This window comes from Schistosoma mansoni, chromosome 6 (assembly GCF_000237925.1).
Source record: "Schistosoma mansoni strain Puerto Rico chromosome 6, complete genome".
Classification (NCBI taxonomy): domain Eukaryota; kingdom Metazoa; phylum Platyhelminthes; class Trematoda; order Strigeidida; family Schistosomatidae; genus Schistosoma; species Schistosoma mansoni.
Window position 1 is genome coordinate 10,963,791 of NC_031500.1, and position 14,692 is coordinate 10,978,482.

Below are 14,692 nucleotides of genomic sequence, written 5' to 3' on the forward strand. Positions count from 1 at the left end.
GCACCAGAGCACTTAACCGATAGACCACTGGGCCGGCATCCGGTAGTTGGAGTTAGACACAAACAAAAACCCCATCTGATAATAATAATCATATGTTCACTAGTGACTGACTTCGAGAGGTAAATCCAGGAGTTCTAGTGAGAAGCAGTGACCAGTGGAGTTCAACCAGGTCTGTTGTGAGATAGAAACTCACTGAAGACAACTAGTGAACGGTTGCTTAAACTTCGTGAATTGGTTGGAGTTAGAAATAAACACCATGGGATGCCGGCTCAGTGGTCTATCGGTTAAGTGCTCTGACGCGAGACTGGTAGGTCCTGTGTTCGAATCTCGAGAGGTGGGATCGTGGATACGCACTGCTGAGGAGTCCCACGTTAGGACGTAACGGCCGTCCAGTGCTTCCAGGTTTTCGATGGTGGTCTTGCTTCAATTGACTCATGATTTCAACTATGAAAATAAAATGTTTACTCATAATATGAAATTGAAGTTCAGTTAAACAACACACACACACACCCATGGAAACCTATACAAAAGTTAAATTAAAACCACAACAATAACTAACCTTCATTTAATAATGAATAATCCTCATCAAAGTTGATCATTATATTATTATTTTTTTTAATATTTTGGCATAATTTTTCAAAAACATATTGTTCCCGATCAATACGTCCTCTAGTTACTAATTTATGATTATCAATAATTTGAAATTTTTGATTTTCATTTAATATATTTAATGTAAGTGAATTCTTTGATGTATTTTTCGGTGTATAATTTTCATAGAGGAACATTAAATCACATACAAATGTACTAATGAGGATTTCTTCTATAACAATACATTTATTATTATCATCATTACTATTATATACATTCTTATTATGGTTACTATTTGTTCCACTTTCATCATGGTAACCTTTTTCAGCTGTTATTATAAAGTAATGTATTATGATACATGCTAAAAAGATGGAATGAACTATTGTAGACATTGAAAATAATATATATATATAATAAGTAATTATTGAATAATGAATATGAGCTATGTAAGTGTTTTGTATGGATTAGAAAGTGTTATTTCAGAAAGATGGATAAACTTGATCTGGTTCAGTTTCATTTTATCCCAGGAATCTAGATATCCAAAGTTATAAAGGGTATTTATAGAGAATTTTGGTAAAAAAAAAACAAACAAAACAAAAGTTGTCATGTTTATCTTGAATTAGACATTTTCTACTTATTCAATGCTGTATTGAGTAGTACTTAAAAGTGAGGCATAATTTTTTTAAACTCCAAAAGGATTCATGTTATTTGCTTTTAAGTAAATTCTTTTTTTTCTTTTAATATATCTAATCACAAATGAATTAGAAATCATCCAGTCAGTAATCATTAACCTGGTTACTTGTTGTTGGTTGTAAACACATACACACACACACACACACTTATGCATTGACATACACACAAGTTTGGGAAATCAGTAGATAAATTAGTAGTTGACTTGACTCACAATGACTACTAATCAAAATTTGCAATTGACTTAGGATGATAATGATTATATTGTTCCACATATAATTATTACTAACATACTTTCAGATGTGTGAATATAACATTTATCTACAAACGAGTATTAAAATGTGTGTGTGTGTGATTTTCTGTGCACAATGTATACACGTGTCATACATACCTATACACATATATATACCAACACAAATACATACATTATTACATAGATTGTACTAGTTTTCTAGAGAATGATGCCAATTATTTCCCAAAATTATTTTTATTATATTTTCAAAAATACACACTTTACCAAAGCAGCCGACCAATATATATATATAATGGAAAGAGATGTCTGTTCATCAATTTCTATAGCGAGAGAAAAGGAATGAGATAAAGCAAATGTTGTTATATTATGTTTTTGGCGAGGATGTATGCATAGCAGAGAAGCCTTAGTCAATTACTTTTGTTCTCTAATATACTAGTTGATTGGATAAGGAAACAACAGTTGATCAGGTTATCTATGTGAATGGATAAATGAGCCTATAATCGTAACCTATGAGTATATATATATACAAAGTGCCATCACTGCTGGAAAGATAAATTTAGTGCACATGATCGCATTCATGAACGCACTTCGGTAGTAGTAGTAGTAGTAGTATTTATAGTCCCCTAACATTTGCGTTATCACTGGTACAAATTACTTACTTTTATATTGTGATTCTATTGTTAGCTTTTTCATTACAGTGGATAAAACATAATTTTCTTCATTACTGGGACTTTAAGGTGGGATTTATGAGTCACTAACATTTGAACATAAACATATACATGTGTGTTGTATACTTGGTTTATAATTACAGAGGAATCTAGGACACCCGTTTCATCTCATTTGAGACTCACCAGGTAGATATCCCTGTATTCAGTATTGTAATGTTTAAAACGAGACTCAAATTCAGCTATTGAGTTCAGATAGTCATTGACTTGTTCAGCGGATATGAAATTGTTTGTTAAGGTTTTTACTTACCCTTTATTGACATAATGGACTGTAATTGGTCAGTCTCCATTTACGTATGCAAATCCAGTGCGTATTGTCTTGATATTGCTACTGAGATATAAGTTTTTAGTAAATTAAAATCGTGAACACTTACATACGTAGATACGATACAGCAGAAGGAGTAAAAATAGTCTATTTACAGTGTAAATAAATTCTGTTAAAACAATGAAATTAGTATGGCTTATATGTTATAAGCTATATGACCTACTTTCCAGTCCTACTGAGAAACTGGATAATAACGTATTTGGATGACAGTGGTGAGTTCCTACAAAACTCGAGTCATTGATGTACTGTTCCAGTAAACAGCGAGAAAGATCTAGTCACCAAAATATAAGTCGTTTTGTATAGTCGAATTACACATGGATATACAAAATATTTAGCAATTAAATATTAGATCTATTTTTCTAGGTCATTCACTAGCCAAAAAGATTAAGGTCTCACATGTTATATCAGTACAAACTAAGAAGCACTGACACATCTGGTTTGCCCGAATAATAGAACTTCTCAGGAGTGCGCAGTCACAGCATCTCGGTTGACTGAACTTATAACTTTCAGGTCTTGTGACCAACGCATAACAATTAGAACTACTAGGTCATTGTTTGGTGATGCAACTACAAATTCAATCAACGATGATCATTCAATGCAGTTGATTATGACTAGTTCACTCCTAACATGTCTGAACTACACTAGTCATCACTTATTCTTAGCAGTTTCAGGAACATCTTGAAAGAAGTTAACAGAGAGTTGACTATCATAGTCTAGTTGAAATGGTTTTACGCAAAGATTAGTGTAATTTATAGATTGTAATCTTTACAGATTGATCTATTTACCAATCACGCCCTGACTAATGTTTTCAATCTGCAAAAGTGAAAAAATGCCTACTTTCTCACCAATATTAACAAAAATAATTTGTTATCATTATACACCTTTGTACTATAAATAGATCTAAAAGTACTCGTATCTTCTGAAACATTTTATTCATTGAACAGTTTGATAACAAGTATACGCATATATTTCAACGGTAAGTATACAATTCAACTTAATGTTTAACACATTTAATGTCATATATGGATGAGGTAACATATTATTGACTGAGTAGTTTAGAGGGGAAAAAACATCGAGAAGCCCTATAAACACCATATTGATGTAGGATTGTGAAAAGATTAAAAGATGAAATTCGAACTATGGATTAATTATTATTTCCGTTTGATCAATCAGAAAACTATGCAATTTTAAATATAACCAAATTCAGAATAGTTTTATTTGAGTCATTTTTGTTCATCAGTCTGTTTAAAATTTTCTATGCAATCGTCAAAGGTGAAAACCTTATTTATTGCATAACTTTAAAAAAAAGAAAATATTTCATATAGTTGAAATCGTGAGTCAATTGAAGCTAGACCACCATGGAAAACCTTGAAGCACTGAAAGGCCGTTTCGTCCTATGGTTTATCGGTTAAGTGCTCTGGCGCGAGACTGGTAGGTCCTGTGTTCAAATCTCGCTGGCGAGGTGGGATCGTGGATGCGCACTGCTGAGGAAGCCCGTAATAGGACGAAACGGCCGTCCAGTGATTCCAGGTTTTCCATGGTGGTCTAGATTCAATTAACTCATGATCTCAACTATATAAAATTACTAAAATATCCACCAAACCTCTTCTGAAAATATTCCAATTGTGTTGCTGCATTGTTGTAAATTCTAGAATTTTCTTTTTCTGACAATCGTTATTCTGACATATTCAAAATTCATAATATCACGCATAAGTAGTGAAGATGAAAATATATTAAAAGGATGAGACAGTTATAGGTGTGGAAGTGATTTTGGAGTTTTTTTTTTACGCTAGATTCTGAAGTTAGTTCAAATGACTATATGTGGAAATAACTATTCGTTTTCTAATGTTACAAAAAAACAACAACAATATCTGGCATATTCGAATGTTTTCCCTTTCATTTAGTAGTTGGCCAGTGATCAATATCAGGATGTAAGATTTACTGGGGATCAATTTCGACTGTCTAGGGCTATCTGTATATATCTTCTATGAGAAGGATACTATAGCGCGCCTGAAGTTGCTAGATGAAAAATTCGATAAAGTGAAATTTAGAGCATGAGATGAAATTCCCAGTGGAAATTATGCTTTCAAATGTAGCACTCCTCCACTAGATAAATAAAAAAGTCATATATCTCACGTAAATTGAACATTGGAAAATGAATGAGCTATAAAGTGATGGATATGCATCCTATCCCATGAGCAGTAAAGATATCTTCGTGTGGGTCTGAGAATGTTTGAAATGAGAAGGAAAAATCATTTTTTGTCATTCAAAAAAAGAAAATACAAAGAAGAAAAAGAAAAATTATAGTGACAAACGTGTTTAATTACTCAATTGGTTGTATGTAGATTTTACATAGCAGGAAAACTAAACTTATACTCATATCTTAACACTTATTCCTGGATGTTTTTTCTGGTTAGCGTTTTTTTGGTGAGTTGGTTTTCTACGGGATGGGGTCGCTAACTCCATGCCCAACTCTCCTCCTTTATCCGGGCTTGGGACCGGCAGTAGCCCCCGGAGTAGCTGAAGGCGGAGTTACTTATTCCTGAAACAAACATTAATTCAGTGAAACTATATTTTATGAAAGAAATAATCAGATTTAAGATATTGCCTCTTGGATTTTCGAGAGAATTTCTTTCATCCCTATGGCTCAAAAATATTTTTTTTACATCACAGTTGGTTTCAGTTCGTGATCAAAACTGTAACCCTAAACCCCTAGTTCTAACTAAGAACAATGTGGAAAACCGATTTGGTTCCTTGAAAGGACTCAAGAAGACAGATAATTTCTATCCATGTAAATGAATGTATACATCATTGTTTTTTTCAATTTTCAAGCAGAGTAAACTGTAAAAAACTGTAATAGATTACTCAATCATATTGTAGTGAACAAGACACGGGTGGGGACAATCGAATGCATTTAAGCACAAAGTACAGACTATCTCACTAAATTCTGATTACCATACAGTCAACAGTTAATTTGCAAAATAACAATCAATTGTCTTAATCTTAACTGTTTCTTCTGCAAATATCAGTCCATCTTCTCTGATTTTATTATTCATGCATTTTCATGCCGATTGTGCTTCATTCCTGTTCGTTCCTTATCGATCTTCTGCAAAAATACATTCTATGTCTGACCATCACCATACACTACTTATATGGATATAAGTAGACCACACCAAAATATGAAATCGGTTTATACTTTGCGATATTATTGTCTTCTTTTCTATATACTATTCATTTACAAAAACCTGTTTTCTCATTGGCTAATAACTGGATGAGAACCTATCGCATTTGTTTTAAGCTCGTTCCTATACTATACACTTTTATGGAAATAAATAAATTTATTAAGAGTTAGATAACATTTTCTTTGTAAGCAGGATTTATTTATTAGATACCGTCAGCAACAGCCTACTGGGGGAGAGAACAAACCAGCTTCCATCTGAAGAGGAAATTAGAAAAAGACGTTGGAAGTGGATAGAACACACATTAAGGAAATAATCAAACTCCATCACGAAGCAATCGCTAACTTGGAATCCTGAAGAGAAACGGAAAAGAGGAAAAAGGCAGAACACACCGAGTCGAGAATTGGAATCATACATGAAAAATATGAATAACAAGTAGAATGAACTGGAAATGATTTTCCGGGACAGAACGCTGGTGGGCAGCCTATGCTCCTCCACAAGCGGTAACATGCTGAAGTAAGGATTGATTTATTTACTTACTTTACCTACTTACGCTTGTTACTCTCAATCGAGCATAGGCCGCCGACCGGCATTCTCCAACCCACTCTGTCCTGGGCCTTCTTTTCTAGTTCTATCCAGTTTTTGTTCATTCTTCTCATGACTGTCTCTATTTCTCGGCGTAATGTGTTCTTTGGTCTTCTTCTTCTCTTTTGGCCTTCAGGATTCCATGTGAGGGCTTGTCTTGTGGCGCAATTGGGTGATTTCCTCAAAGTGTGCCCAATTCACTTCCAGCGCTTGATTTATATAATGTACAAAATAACCAAATTCAAGTTATGTATAATTGTAATTTAATTTTATGTACAATATATCTACTCAGAATTCTTATCTAATCAATAGAGCGTTGATACACTTTACTACAGAATCTATAGTTGGGTCCTATTTATGCAATAACTGAAATTTCTAATGACAAATGTCAAAAGTATATTTGAAGTAATCTGAGCAATTGAAATTTAATAAGTTTTTCAAGTCTGGTTCGGTAAACTGGTTTGAGCTTCTCTATGGAAATAATTAGTAGAAACCTTGGATGACTTTAAATAACTGTCTCGTCATTTGGTATCTCTGTAATTGCTCGTCCGCCCCCAAATGCCTTGGTACGGCCGGGAGTGGGGAGGGGCCGCCCTCTCTCTAGAAATGCTCTTACATGGCCACGAATATACAGCCTCTACCAGGGAAGTCCTACTCACTGCCTTCTCGTGGCGTTACTGTTGTCTACGAAATTGAGAGGACGAAAAGCGAATGTTCAGCGCTCTAACCGGGTTGGTGGACACGGAGGGTCCACCTAGGGGAGTTGGAAAACCCTGATTCCAAACCAATGGTGCACATGGGCTCCAATATCCTGAGGGAATGAATGGCGTATAAACCTGTTGTTGGTCACCGACTACCATGAGACTGCATCTCCTTACGATGCTCCACTGCCTTGTGGATCAGATCTTTAGGTCGAAGGTTCCGGGTGTGGCCCCTTAAGAAAACCACCTGCTCCGGTCTGGACACCCAAGCAGTATCATAGCCCTCACACAACTGAATGAAATGACAATTTTTGTGTGGTGCATGTATATCTGGTGCCCCTTAATACCAATGTTTATGTGTTCAAATAAATAAATAAATAAAATTGCTCATCTAATCATTACTTAGCAATATTACATTCACCTTATGCTGTATCTTTAATATACTAAGAATGCATCTGTATTAGGTCCATAAATTCTCTCCATAAGTAACAATTTCATCTGTTCTTTCTCAGTGTTATGATATTTCATTTATCAGTTGTATACTTTAGCAAGTATATTAATGATTTTGTTCTAATCATATATTTAAAATAGTCAACTGATTTCCACAACTTAGTGTAAATTATAAGAGTTCATTAACAAATACATGAAACATACAACATATTGTAACGAATGTGAACTCAAGGGGGGGGACAGCCAATTTATTCTTTAATACAATTGACTTTCACACCCTGTATAATTTTTCCAAACCATAATTTCTTTCTATTTCCCTTTCTGTTTTATTCAATTTGGTCTTCTTAGCCTTCTACTGCCAGGTTTTCCACTTCTGATTAGTGTGACATACTACTTATGTTGAAGGACATACGTAGCATATACCACAATATGACTGTATTATAATTAATTAGTTAGAGGCAAAACTGAAATATTTTATTACACCATACAACTTATAATCTCTAGATATCTAAGTTATAGAAGAAGAAGAAGTATATGATCTAAAATCATCATTTTCATTTCATTACTCTTCATTTCTCTTCAACTAAATAGTTCAACCATATAGTTATTATATTTGAATCAACTTGGTGTTTCAATCAAAATATATGTAATTTTTAACCCTCTGATTTAATACTGTTACTTACTATGTAACTGTCAGTTCGTATTATTTGAATTTACCATTTACAATGAATGTATTCAATAGATCATGAATAACTCTAGGTCCAATCGTGTGGAATGAGATATATGTCACATTAGAAAAAACAAAACAAACTAATCAATGAATTGAAGAAACGAACGTGTTGAAGTATGAAATGAACAGTAGTACAACCATTAAACATTTTAAAATCTTAACAGTTGAATGATCCCGATATTTATACATATATCATAGCTATTTATATAATAAATAAAAAAAAAACTAGAAATCATTCATACCCAACCTAATCTGTATGATAATTTTAGCTGGATTAATCTAAAAAAGAAATAACAGTAACGATTCACAAGCATGGTAAGCAAAGATGGATAGTGACTAGCAGTGGAATCCTGACCAGTTGCAGTCCTAAAAACATCAATCGGAAGATTCAAACAAACAATACTAAGCGAATAACGATTCAGTTTGCACAGAGATACGTTCAAATGAAGACACACACAGAGAGTGAGACAGAGAGAGGGGGGAATGAATAAAAAGAGAAAGAATTGCAAATTTGGCACAAATGTAACTATACTTTGCAATCAATGTCTTGGTCGACTATTATTTACAGCAATTTTGGAGATCTTTGTAAGGAAAAAAATTACTATGAAGCTAAATTATAGTAACATCAACTTAATTGTATTTAAATATTACAATTCACTGCTGAGATATCTGTTGTGTAACTTTAGAAATAAATTACTTCTGGAATGAAAATTATTATTTATTTAAGTTAATATTGATCATTTAACTAATTTAATGTTTATCATAGACTGGAATCAGGTATTTGAAAGTAGTCGAGAGGAAACCCTGCTCCGTGTTAGTCGGTACTCGTCAACTGGGAATAGATGGGATCTTCAAGGAGTTAAAGATCGGTGTGAGACTTAAATAAAAGCCACTCAGCATCACAATTTGAAAAAAAGAGGTACTTGGGCAGCAGTTGACCCCCACTCTCTAAGACTGAAATAATCATTGAGCATTAACCAGTGTCATATTTGTTTAATCCCCTCGTGCTAAACGGACTATTTGCACCAAGTAAAGTTAGATTTTGAAGGTTCGAATACGATGGGAAACATCAGTTTCTTCAGAATGACGAGCATCGACTAGTAAGAAACCTAAGCAAAGTAAGGTTTACTGTTAATTAATTCCAGCCACCTAACATAAAGACAAAGTAAATGTGATCTTAAGTCACTTAGATCAGTGATCGTATTGTAACTTAATCGATCGAATTCGTTCAGCAGTAAAGGGCTAGACAAACAGGTTATCGGCCACCACTAAGCAGTTAGTTAATTTTAAATAAACTGAAATCATTTAGAATACGAAAAATGTAGAATGCACTGAATAAGTATTCTATCATAGTACAAAACAATCCGGTCATATAAACTTATTGACCACATGAAAGATCATACTCTAATGAAGAATTCGCTGTGTACCACCAACCATGACTTGAATTTCCAAAACCTAATGGTTTATACAACTATCCTCGATGGCTAATCAGAATGTGAAGAGCATAAGCAAATTTACCTTCTATTATGGTACTGTCAATCTGACTTCAAAACTCATAGGATTACTATGTATATATAGCGGTAGTAGGTAAGTATCTGACCAACTGACCTATGCTGGATATCAAATGGGAGTCTACCTGAAGTTTATGCTGATGTCGTTCAGAATAACGATGAGAACTCCACGACTAAACCATCCAGCTTAGTGAACAAAACTCCATCAAAGTCAGGAAGCTCAGCTGTCTAGAGGTTAAACTTTCGCGCGACACTGTAAGTCCTATCCGGGCCTAGTTCCCTTGTGTTGAAGTCGTGGATGAACACTGTCAATGAGGAGTTCCATACTAGGAAGAAATGGCTGTCCAATGCTTCTTGATTTCAATGGATTCACTCCGAATATTCTATAAATTGTCATTGTTTCAAAGAATAAATATCAGTTGTACAATGTTTATTAACAATCAGGACAAGACTATTATCTATTTGTTGATTTAAGTGAATCACGATAACAGATAAACAATATATCTATTTATAAATACACAATGAATGTATCAATATAAATTACCAACCACATCGATCATAGTTATTAGTGTGGATAGACAATAGGCGACTACATTATCTATCTCATTAGAAATCATCTATACGCCAATTTCTCCTTTCATCTGTTTTTTTTTTGGTGTGGGTTTAATTCTCTTTTATTTAGTTTTGTTTCGCATCACTACTCATCATCTGTCATTGATGCTTTTATTATCACTCACTAACATACACATTTATGTACAGTTTCTCTTTAACTTGCTATCTATCCGTAGTCACATTTCATCTGGGTTTTTGAAGTTAGTGTTAGCCTCATTCAGAGTCATTCATTCTCAGCATGAGTACATTTGGTGTGTGTCTGTATGTTCATTTCTATGTGAATTGTATTTCCACTGATTGTCAAATTTTTTAGTATCTCCTCCACAAGTGGAATGTATCATCACTGAGTAGTATTCAAATTGATGTTTTTAATCATCCAACTAAGTCACCTACAACCCATCTATTGTTATTATTATTATTATTATTATTATTATTATTATTAGTAGTAGTAGTAGTAGTAGTATACCCAACATTGAAGAGATTTGATGAAGCATAAAAGATAACATAGGCAAACAACCAAAAACGTCATACAAAGAGAGAGGAAATCGGAGTAGAGAAACAAAAAATGAAAAATCACATTTTTCGATACTTAGTTCAAAACACTCACGCAGAACAGAATCATATACATATCACTGAACATAGCTGATGGTACGCCGCTCTAAATGCAAAACGCGCGCTAATACAAATATGTATTAATAAATGCACTAACAAACACGTAACTAATCCAATACACGAATATTATTTAATCAGTAGTAATAATCTTGTGTACTCTGGTTCTTGTTAGAATAGTTATAAGTAAAGCAAATGAATATTCATGAATAGTAGTGATGGTGTTGATAATAATCTTAATAATAATAATAATAACTTCACCCCATTGCACAAGCAAGTGGCTATCAGGAGTCAGTAGCTGTGTGGATAGTGCGATGGCGTTTGAAGCAAAAGGCACTGGGTTCGAGTCCCAGAGTGAACATCAACTCAGAGATGCAGGTACGTCCAGCTAACGAGTCCCAAATAGAACGAAACGCGCGTCCTGGATTCCACTGCTGACCACTATCCATCTTTGCTTACAATAATAATAATAGTTACTAAAATGATCAAACAACATTCTGTGTCATTTTCAATCGTAAATATGAATTAATATTAAAACAACAAACATTGAAAGTCAAAAAGACGATGAATATACATAGTTATTTTATTCACAGTTTTCAATATTTTGTTTAGGAGATTCAGGATTCGAACAAGGTACTATATAGTTTTATGGTATGAAGAACTATACTTATCTAAAACTGGACAAATAGGAATTCCTGACTAAGATATAACAAAAATCTAATGAGCACATGATAAACAGAAATATTTATTATTCCCAATACTTTTGAGAGTGATGTTTGTTCTCTGAACTAGATGGCTGAATTGAGGTGATTAGATAAAGTAGACGTTAACGATATTTTCATAGTTGAAAGCATGAGTCAATTAAAGCTAGACCACCATGGAAAACATGGAAGTACTGGACGGCCGTTTCGTCCTATTATGGGACTCCTCAGCGGTGCACATCCACGACCTCGCCTCGTGAGATTCGAACCCAGGACCTACCAGTCTCGCACCAGAGCACTTAACCGATAGACCACTGAGCAGGCATCCAACGGTGTTGATGTCTAACTTCAAACAATCCACGAAGTTTGAGCAACCGTTCACCAATTATCTTCAGTGAGTTCCTATCTCACAACAGACGTGGTTGAATTCCACTGGTTAAATGCTCTGGTGCGAGACTGGTAGGTCCTGGGTTCGAATCTCGCGAGGCGAGATCGTGGATGCACACTGCCAAGGAGTCCCATAACAGGACGAAACGGCCGTCGAGTGCTTCCAGGTTTTCCTTGGTGGTCTAGCTTTAAGTGACTCATGCTTTCAACTATGAAAATACTGAAATCTCCACAAAACGCCTTCTGTTAACGACATTATCTAAAATGGCATTAAAAGTTCAATAATTAGAAGTATTTATTTCAGGGAATGTAACACATCATCAAAAGTATCTACTTATGCTACCAAGCTTCTACATTAATTTCAGTACTATTGGGATGGGGATGGATCATTAATTACTAAGATGGTATGATGAATGTTGCATAACACTACTACCAGTTTTTATTCCTGAAGTCCAGAAATTATCATTAACACCCTTCATTGTTAACCTTAATTCATTCATTGAAATTTTATTGGGTTTTTCTTTTTGTTTCTGATATGTTTACTCAGATGTTAATAATACTTGAATAAAATAAAGATTATTTACAGATAAAAAGAGTCAAATGATGGTATGTCTTTATCAATTTGCACCTCTTTAACCTGAAATATTTTGTTGTATAACTGATGTTAATGTTGGAGAATATTTATCAAATAGATTGAATGTTTATACAAATTTGTATTGAAACTACTTCGGTAATTATTACTGGTAATAAAAATTACTGGAGATAAAGATTCCATTTCAAGAAATGCTTAGTTTTACATTTTATTCAACCTCAAATTTATTGAAGTTTGCTGTCGAAAAGTTTGAGACTCCAATATTCTTTTAATTTGAAGTGTAATATTCAAACTGACGTTGCAATAGGACTTACTATGCATATAATTTTTATGTTGGAAACAGGACCAAGAAATGAGAATTCATGAAGATAACGAAGGAATTATTCAATAATTATTTTATCTAATCCCGTTATATTATGGCTTGTGCTTAAATTTTATTGTCTGGCATGTTATTTAGGCTAAATTGAAGAGATGTTGGATGCTCACTTAGTAATCGACAACTCATAATCGTAAGTTAAATTATGCTATATATGTTAGTAAGTCATGGATGAACAAAATAAAAGATGAAGGATATTAGTTGATTCAACCGATTCTCACTTCAGGAATATCAGCATTTAATGTTATTATTTGCGGTGTTTTTAACAGGCAAAATGTTTTTATACACAATCAAACCTTCTAAGTTGTGATGTATACTACTTATATTGTCAGGTATAAGTAGTATGTAACATCAGTCACAAATGGAATGCCTGTCAGTTGAAGACTGAGGAGATTGAATTGAAGAGAACAGGGAGTGAAATAGAGAGCAACTGAAATAACAACAGATTTGGAAGAATCACGAAGCATGACAAACATGACATATAATCGTCTTGAGTACTGTTAAAGGTATGAGGGCGGTTATCACTTCCCGACTGCCCACATGGTGTAAGAGTTCTTCTGGAGGTACCTGAAAAAGAAATTGGATTAGAGGTGATCTTAGTGATCTGAGAGCGTGATCGCGATGCCCAGGGGACAACTGCTTGATGTCGGTCACACACGACCTTTCTGTGAGTGATTTTTGTGTTAGCTCTGTACTTGTTGGGACCTTACCGCCGGAGACGGATATCCATGGGATAAGGCGGTGTGCATTTTTAGGGTCGACCTTTTCTAACCCCACCCCTCCTTGTGGGAAGGCAGCATCGCTGTCATGCTGGTTGTCTGAAGGAAACACCTTACTGCCGTTACACCTCTGTACAGTCAGCAGTACGACTTCGCCTTCGAACCTGCTTTTAGTCATACCGCTCTTCAACCGACCTGCCTGGCATGGTAGGACCTTGAGGAACGATTGTTCCAGCCAGTATAGCTCGATTGGTTCATCACGATAGGCAAGCCTGACCACCACGTCAAGGTAGCAGCAACGGTCGGGAAACGTGACATAGTTATTGACCAAACACTTGACCCGTAATCACATAATTATTTCTGTAAACTTTATTTACCTAAATTTATTCAAACTATTAATCTCAAATTACCAGTAATCTCTTGTCATTTTGACACCACTAATTTTGTTTTAAAAATAATCCTTAATTTATATGTGATTATTGTAAAATACATAAACGCGTTAAGCTTATTTATTCTTTAAAATCACGAACCGACATAAGCTGTACAAACATTGAAAATGTGGAAGTACTGGACAGCGATTTCGTCCTAGCATGAAACTCTTCGGAAGTGTGCAACTATGACCCTGCACGCAGGAATCGAACCCATAACCACCAGTCTCGCGCTCAGACGCCGAACTTCTAAAGCACTGAGTCGGCAGCCAACGGTGTAATGTCTAATTCCAACCAATCCATGACATTGCGCGACCATCTTCCTTTGTCTTCGATGGGTAACTGCCTCATATGCGATACGGCTTAGCTTTACTGGTCATAGATTTTCGCTAGAACTCGGGAAACCTCCTATTAAAGATAGTCACTATTAAGCACATGGTAATTGTCAATGAAATTCAACAATTCCTACAAAAATCCATACTGACACTTGATCATTCTTTTGAATCACTAATTTACACTGTAACTGTGAAC